At 36.7% G+C, this 9200-nt stretch overlaps 1 protein-coding gene across 4 annotated transcripts in view; it reads right to left on the minus strand.

Annotated features, from left to right (window-relative positions):
- The window catches only part of rptor (regulatory associated protein of MTOR, complex 1), a 260643-nt gene extending 251730 nt beyond the window's left edge, over positions 1 to 8913 (minus strand). For 2 of the 4 annotated variants that reach the window (XM_059560532.1, XM_059560531.1), the window contains exon 1: positions 8595 to 8913. The gene's annotated coding sequence lies outside the window, so the exon portion shown is untranslated. The remainder of the gene's footprint in view (positions 1 to 8594) is intronic. The other 2 variants (XM_059560530.1, XM_059560529.1) reach the window with 1 other exon arrangement.
- Between the last annotated feature and the right edge of the window lie 287 nt (positions 8914 to 9200).

The raw sequence follows: 9200 nt of genomic DNA on the forward strand, positions 1-9200 counted from the left end.
CCGTGAAATTCAGTCTGAACTGATAAGCTATAAAAATTTAACAGGTGTTACTGGACTCCAACCACGATGGCTAGACTTAAACTAAGAAATGATGATCTGTGCTGGCGATGTAATTCCGATACAGGTACTAAGGTTCATATGTTGTATGAATGTGACAAGGTTAAAGAACTATGGGAAAAGATTGTACATCTCATTAATAACATCTTCAGCCTTACATAACACAAAAATCCTGGTTTCTGTATTTTGGGTATTTTCCCAGAAGATACGGGCCTCTCCTGGCAACAAAAGTAATGGTGTCGTCTAGCTATTGTGTCCGGATGTAGAATCATTCTGAGACATTGGAAATCTGTTACGCCCTCTTTGTTTGATGAATGGCTGGAACTCATGTGCAATATTGCTAGCTATGAACGTGTGATACTTAGAGTCTCTGGACGCCTTGATATGTATATGAAAATATGGGGTTCTTTTCTTGCATTGATTGAGTAAATGGTATAAAGAGATAAATATAACGTCAAACATTCTTTGTCTCCTTAAGTGTGTAGGTAAAGTCTAGGATATCTCATGTGTCTAACCCCTAAATATGTATATATTTAATTAGATTTTTATTTGTGTATTTTTTTTATTTTATTTTGGGGGAGGGGTGGGAAGGTAATTTGTTAGTTTTTTTTTTTTATGTCATACTGTTTTATCTATGACAGTCATTATTAAGTTTTATATTGAGTCAGTCCTGTTACTGTCAACTGTTTTAATCAAGATTGGATTGTTTTGTGTTCAAAAAAAAATAAATAAATAAATATAATAAATAAATATAAAAATACAAAAAAAAAAAAAGGTTGGGAACCACTGCTCTAGCTCATCCTGACTTATTCAGTGAGTTCAGAGATCGACAGATGAGTCCATCATTCAACTGATTTAATTAAAAATTTTATTCACAACACTGATCAGCGCACATAGCCTACTTATAAGATAAAGTAAACACGAAAGCTCAAATGTGCTTGCATGACATGCTAGAACAATGAATGAAGTTTAGGTCTCATGATTTTTGCACTTTCAAACATTAATATATTAACCCCTTAACTGTCACTCGTGTTTTTGAAGATAGACTTGAATGTGCATGATACAAACCTAAATTTTTATAATTCATGACTGAAAACATTTTGTAACATGATTTTGATGTGCCATTTACATGGTAATGCAATGTCTGATTTTAAAATGGGTTTTAAAGGATGAATTTTGAGATTTTATGTTTTCAAGTGATATATAACTTCTGATGATTTCTAAAACATGATAGAGAAAAAGGCAACGAGAAAGTCTTTTTTTTAAACAAAGGTCAAAACTCATTTTGTAATGTAGATTTCTGAGGGTGCACTCTTGTCATAAATTAATCTATTACTTTTCCTACATAATTTTTAACAAATAATATTGGAAAAATATATATTTGGGAGTCTTGAACCTTTCCAACGATATATAGTTTGTCAGGATTAGATTAGATTTGATTGTAATATAGTATAGTCAACGTTGGCGTCCCGTATACGGGACGGGGTGACAGTTAACAGGTTAATTGAATTTGAATGAATAAAGTGATTAGTAATATAAATTTTACTATTAGTGATATTAAAATAAATGGCATATTACTGCCTATTTGGCAACCTCTAGAGGAATCAGCCAAGAGAGAGAAAGAGAGAGAGAGAGAGAGAGAGAGAGAGAGAGAGAGAGAGAGAGAGAGAGAGAGATTAATAGTAGTAATATGAATATCACTAATTGTAGGAGCCATTTTGGGGATGATAAAGGTTTTGTCCACTGGGTGGTGCTGTGGTTATGTTTAATTAGAGCACCTGAGCAACAAGTGTGTGTTGGTATTTGGGAAGCACAGTTTCTGAGTGCAAGGCAGAGAAGCTCGCAAGGAGGATTCTAGTTGTATGCGGTCCATTAGGTAGGGCTCTGTGTGTGCATGTGAACAAGAAGAGGCCACAAGAAGTTTGAGATCATGTTTAATGGAGCTCAAGTAATAAAGAAGGACATTTGTTATGCATCTACATCCATCTGCATGGTGTAAAGCCATTACACTAATATTAATGTTAGAATAACACTTTACAATTAAGCTACATTTGCAAACATTCATTAGGTAACCTGACCTGACAATATTATAACATTTATTAATCTAGATGAATCAGTAATTATTATTTAAATATACTAATACTAGTTTAGCATGTTAACATTACTTTATGGAAAGCATTAAACTAATTTGAACCCAAACATAAACCAAACAGTAAGCATTCGTTTTCCTGTCCAAAAATCTGCAGCTGTCAAAGGAGCTGTCAAAAAAAAAAAAGATGTGACGATATGAACACTTTTTTTTTTTGGTTTGTTACATTGATACGTTTTTGTTTTTTTGCACCATGTGATAAAGATTAAAGACTGACAAGATATGAAGATATTAAACTATTTTAATAGTATCTTTTCAAAATTTAACCTACTGTACGTTCCCTGGTAGGTTTTTTTGTGATTTTTATAAAATTGTTTCAATTCATTTAACTTTTGAGGCTGGTTATTGGTCACCTATGGTATCGATTTAGTATCGATGAACAATGCATGGCAAAAAAAGAGAAAAATTTGACAATTATTCAGCATTGTCTTCTCTTCCAGGTCTGTTGTGATTGCATTCACAATGCTGCATTTACGCTACTGACGTGTTATCTTTGTTATTGGGCGTACCTATTGCTTTAGGTTCTAGCTGGATGTATGAATCCACGTAGCTCTCTCCATTTACTCCTGAAATCTGAGCCGCTGAAGATGAGGTGGATTAATTTGGTCTTTGAAGATGCTCCCTCAACTCTAACAAAATTTGTTTATGTCTGTGCGAATCATTTACACTAGACTGCTTTGTGAATGAGGATCAGTATAAAGCAGTTTTTGCACAAAAGTTGCTCCTAGAAGATGGAGCAGTGCCAACTGTTCGTGATCCAGCTACACCTCCAGAAGTATCACATGTTAGTTTCCCAAATTGGAAAATCCTTTCTGAAAGACCTTCTTGGCACTCTGTAAGGCTAATGTTGCAAAAGCTACCACTGTTGGTCTGTTTTAACTGATGCTGCCTTCACGTGCTACCAGAATGATCATGAATAGGAAAGTGGGAGTTGAAATTGCATAGGAAAGCAATGTGAAGTCGACCGCTGTAATTAGTCGAGCTCTGCAATTGGAATTGGTGCTCTGCATTTAACCCATCCAAGTGCACACACACAGCAGTGAGAAGTGAACACACAGTGAACACACACCCGTAGCAGTGGGCAGCTATAGAGCCAGTGCCCTGGGAGCAACTGGGGGTTCAGTGCCTTGCTCAAGGGCACTTCAGCCATGGGTATTGAAGGTGGAAGAGAGCACAGCACAGAGACTCGAACCGGCGACCTTCTGGTAACTAGTCCGTCTCTCTAACCATTAGGCCACAGCTGCCCCTATAATAGATATGTGATGGCATATCTTTGTAATTCATAAAGTGCATTTTTTATGCCCAGTACAATCAGATGACAGACTTTTAAACGAGTGCATTTTCTGTAAAGACAACAGGCTTGTAATAATAGTGGAGTGTTTATTTGAAGCTCCGCCCTCTTCCCCGGATCACCAGCTCATTTGCATTTAAAGGGGAGACAAGAAAGTGTCTCCCCTTAAGTAAAGTACTGTAAAGAGTTAAAACAACACATAAACACTCTGGGGACATCAGAGATTTATTTTACATCTTGTGAAAAGTGCATAATAGGTCCCCTTTAAAGCTCTGCATGTTTGCAGGGTAAAAACATTTGATTTTTCACATTGTTTGCAGGGTAAAAACATTTGATTATTCACATTGTTCTGAACTCTGAACAAAACAGTTGTATTGAAAATTCTCAGCATTTGGTAGAAATATAACTTGCCCGTTAACAGCAGAACACAAAGCAGCTCAGCACTGGACTTCGAACGTGCAGCACTCATGTTTATTCAGTTAAATCATATTATTAGCCTTTGATGTTTAAATCTTCACAGCCATATCGCAATTCTGGTCTTTCCTTCCCCAAATTTAAGACCTCTTGAAATCATAATTAAGACTTTTTAAGACCCTGTGGAAACCCTAATATATCACACCATGTCATTATTTATTTAATAAAAATATAGCCAAACTTGAAAAGCCATGTGTGACCAAGCTAGGACAACCTTACTGTTAACACAGGATTTAAAAGGGGAAAGTAACGGCCAGGCACTGCTAATCAAATGCCTTTGATTAACTGATCATCAGCAAATGTGAGCACCTCTATAAAAGTAGAAGTTCTGGCAGTTTACAGGTCTGAGTCTTCATTGTGTGTGTTAACACAATGCCAAGGAGGAAAGACATCAGCAGTACAATTAGACTTGGCAACACTGGTTCAGGTGGAGCACCATTTACTACACAGAGCCGTAGCTCACTGACAAGCTACACAAAATCGCTTTCAAAATCGGCAAAGAATCGCCTGCGATTTTGAAATCGATTTTGTGTAGATTGTCAGTGAATTACTGCTCTGTGTAGCAAATGGCAACCAGTGTTGCCAAGTCAGCGGTTGGTTTTCATGTCCGTGGGTCTAAGCAACCTCAATCCCATCTGATGTGAGCATTATTGGAACAGTATTGGAACAGTTGAATTTAAGGCAGTTGTAAAAGATTAAAAGCTAATATTTAGTTGCAGATCCCTTGCATGCAATCAGAGCAGTGAGTCTGCAACCCATAGCCTAGACATCACTAGACTCTTGGTCTTATGCTTTGAAATGTTTTTCCTAAGCCTTTAATGCAGTCAATTCCAACTGTTGCTTGTTTTGGGGAGTTTCTGTCTTTAGTCTCCTAATAAGCTGGTGAAATTAATGTTGAGTCGGATTTAAATCTGGATATTGATTTGGGCAATCTAAGGCTTTACATTTCTTTGCCCTGATACAGTCCTTGACTGAACTGGCAGTGTGTTTTGGGTCATTGTCCTGATCCAATATGAAGTGCTTTCTAATGAGTTTGGTGGCATTTTCTTGAATATTGGTAGCCAAGATGATTTTGTACCCTTCCAAATTCATTCTGCAACTACCATCAAACATTAAGTCATCATTAAAATGAAGAGGTCCTGTTCTAGAAACAGCTATGCATGGCCATGCCATGACACCACCTCCACCAAGCTTTACAGATGAGGCTGTATGTTTAGGATGATTTGCAGTTCCCTTTTTACTCCAGACTTTTGCTTTCCAATCACTTAGGTTAATCTTTGTCTCATCGGTCCATCAACTCAGATTCAACAAGAATCTTGCCTTTCTATTTTTGATGGAACGATGTTATCTGTGAGTCTGGCCAGTCTTCAAATAGCGGAGTTGTCTTCAGAGCTTATGTATAAAGGTAAGTCAGTAGCAAAACTCGAGAGGTTGAAGATCTGAATGTGAGAACTTGTCATATTAATATTTGTATTTGTAAGTTAAAATTTACACTCATGGCTCTGATGTGAAGAGTTGAATCTTTCAATTTGCACACACAGACAATGATCAAAACACCCGTGTTTTGAATTGGAAGTTGTAGATTAATAGTTACAAATGTGTAGAATGACATTCACACAAAGAAAATGACATACACACGTTTACGACATATTTACTTTTGCACTTTACTTCAGTTTCGCTGCACAACGTCAATTCAGCACTTACAACCTCTCAGATCTGGAAGTACAAGTTCAAATCCTAGCGCTCTGACTTTTGCTACTCTTTTTGCGGTATTCTGTTGCAAAACTCACTTGTGCACTTGTATATGCAGATGTGAGAGAGCAGAGCTGGGGGCGGGGCTTTGGTGCGAATGAGAACATTTTATTGGTCGATGCCCGACCAATGAACAACGCCAATTGTTTTCACTGAATATTCTTAGCTTTGACAGGATTTTAAGACACTGCATTCATTTTGCCATTCAGGTATTATCTGGTAGACAAATAATGCAACATATTTTATATGTATATCCCACTGCATATCACTGTACCAGAGTTGCAATATAATGCTGTTTTTATTATTTTTGTGTTTTGTAAAAATAATTTAACATCTTCATTGGGTTAAATCCCTAATTTTCTTGTCAGTAATGAATCTTTTTAAATGCAACATTATTATTATAAATTTTTTTAAATAAAAATCGAGTGTTTAATAATGTCTAAATGTACATTAAACAGCAAAACCTAAAAAATAAGCACTTATGACCAGAAATACTGTTTTGAGCAACTAGTAGAGCTAAATACATGTATTTATTAAACATCAACAAGGCCATCTAGTGTTTAAGCAATGGAATTGCATATGAATATTATCTTTCTGGCCACCAAATGCCTCTAATTTAAAGCGTGCCTCTTTGCACTGGAATTTAAACCTAAATACTACAGTTATTGTAGTATAAATTATAACCATATTACAAAATGTTATATTTCAAATGGTCATTCATGGATCATAATTATTGCGCATATTATTTAGTACCATGATCTCTTCAAATTAACTAAACAGGACTGAGTTAACATGTAGTACAGTTATTTTATTGGTTAAAAGTTACACTTAATTGTTTAGTCACATTTAACTGCTAAGGAGGAGTATGAGAACATAATGCTGTTACATTTTCCAGTATAAAATGCTATTGTAACGCAAGTCATTAGTCAACGTAGTTATCCATGCATAATCAATGCACTTTAAGTGTTACAAATTACTAGAAATCGCTGCAAATATAATGAAACTACTGTCTGTCCCAATTAATACATTTCAAGCATATTGACAAAACGTTTAGTTTAGTACTATTGATAGCTCCATGAACCACGTGGCCGCGTGCCGGTGAGATCAAAGCAAAGCAAAGTACAGCGAGTTTACTCTGCAATATGCAGTGGGATATACATATAAAATATGTTGCATTATGTTGCAATATGTTGCATTTGTCTACTAGATAATACCTGAATGGCAAAATGAATGCAGTGTCTTAAAATCCTGTCAAAGCTAAGGATTTTCAGTGAAAACAATTGGTGTTGTTCATTGGTCGGGCATCGACCAATAAAATGTTCTCATTCGCACCAAAGCCCCGTCCCCAGCTCTGCTCTCTCACATCTGCATATACAAGTGCACAAGTGAGTTTTGCAACAGAATACCGCAAAAAGAGTAGCAAAAGTCAGAGCGCTAGGATTTGAACTTGTACTTCCAGATCTGAGAGGTTGTAAGTGCTGACTTGACGTTGTGCAGCGAAACTGAAGTAAAGTGCAAAAGTAAATATGTCGTAAACATGTGTGTATGTCATTTTCTTTGTGTGAATGTCATTCTACACATTTGTGACTATTAATCTACAACTTCCAATTCAAAACACGGGTGTTTTGATCATTGTCTGTGTGTGCAAATTGAAAGATTCAGCTTTTCACATCAGAGCTGTGAGTTTAAATTTTAACTTACAAATACAAATATTAATATGACAAGTTCTCACATTCAGATCTTCAACCTCTCGAGTTTAGCTACTGATTTATCTCCATATTATGCAGCCGTCTAGAAGTTGCACTGACTAAGCCAGCTGGTTGCTCTTGAGACACTCATGCAGTAATTTGATGCCAGGTGTCACAGTGACGTGCTGTTGCCATGGTCTCAAGTCAGGCAAAATTTCTTCAAAATTCACAGCTTCAAGTCATACGCCGATCGACCTACGCAACACCACTTAAGTCGAACACAGTTAATGCTAGGTGTTGGCTTGAGAGGTATTGGTTACAAAAGCAAATTTAATAAATTAAATTGATCAAGCATTCGATAAGACCTAAATACCGTATCCAACTCATAACATTTAGACTGGAAGTTAGCTTATATCATTTAAAATAATTTTACTGATGACCAGTCCAACACAGAAAAACAATCGATGATGTACATTTCGAACAAAACTACCTGTTTGTAGCTCATTCAGTGGATAAAGGGGGACCTTTCAGAGAAATCAAAATAATTTAAATAACCAAATATTTAATCAAAATAATTTAAGAAAATAATTTCCGAACTAGCATTTGGTGCCACTTGTGGTGCTGAATAAAGTGTACCTGGTAAATGCATAGGCTCACAGACTTCAACTGCAGCTCTCATAGTGACACTAAAGTTTAAACAATTCTGTACCAAGACTCCAGACACTTATGTTGAGATAGTCTGCATGTACTAGAGACAAGAGAAACAACACTGAATTCAAAAACCTTAATGAAGATTTTTAAAAACCACAAAAACTAAGAACTGGAGAATTTAAAAATTGAACTGAAAGTTGCCAACTTATCAATCTACCACACTGAAAGTCGTTACATTCAAACCAATCACAACAGAATTAAAAGAGCAGTGCTTCTTGCTGTGCAAGAATCTGCTGCTTTCACCCAATAGTCATGCATATTCAATAGAAAATACCATGGTAACTATAATTTCTGACTAAATACCATGATCACTGCAGTTACTGTTATATTGAAAGACCAACATTATCTCGTTATTGATAACAGTGGCGGCTAATACAAGAGTACAACCGTTTTACTAAAGTAAATATGGTACTTTGGCACCATGGCGAATTGTTGAAGAGAAACTGGGCGGTTGTGTGAATTGTACTCTCACCTCTTATCGGCAGAGTCCTGCAAAGCTCGAGCTAAAGATCCGCTGCGTCGGCGGACGATCACACAGATCACTCCCGTCAGCAGCTTAAATGGCAGCGTCCACAGCCTGTAGAAGATCTGCAGGCGCTGGATCAAGATGTGTTTGCAGGGTGATCTGAGATGGCTCTCCTTTTGGTTCTGGGTCAGGCGCAGCGGCCCGTCATCATCCTCAAACACACACTCTGCGTGAGCCACGGCAGGCGAGGGATACTTTAATCCGACGGTCTTTTTCCGTGCTTTTTCTGTTGTTTTTAATGATGGATCAACACAGTAGACCTCTGGCTAATTTTAATCAGAACTTCCAGCCGAGACAGTTTTCTCAACATTTGTGCAAGGGCGCCGCCATCTTGAGGTGTACCCAGAATGCACCGCGCATTTGGGGGCGAGGCTATGTCTGAGGACGTCAACGAACAACGAACACATATATATATATATATAAACCTATTATAAATTATTAAAAAAAACTATTATATATTAGTGTTTCCATAAGTTATGTTCAAAATAAAATTATTTCATATTAACATCCGGTTTTCCCTAGTGAGCTGTATTGTTTTTTTTATATAATCAC

The sequence above is a fragment of the Carassius carassius genome, chromosome 10, assembly GCF_963082965.1.
Source record: "Carassius carassius chromosome 10, fCarCar2.1, whole genome shotgun sequence".
NCBI classification, from domain to species: Eukaryota; Metazoa; Chordata; class Actinopteri; order Cypriniformes; family Cyprinidae; genus Carassius; species Carassius carassius.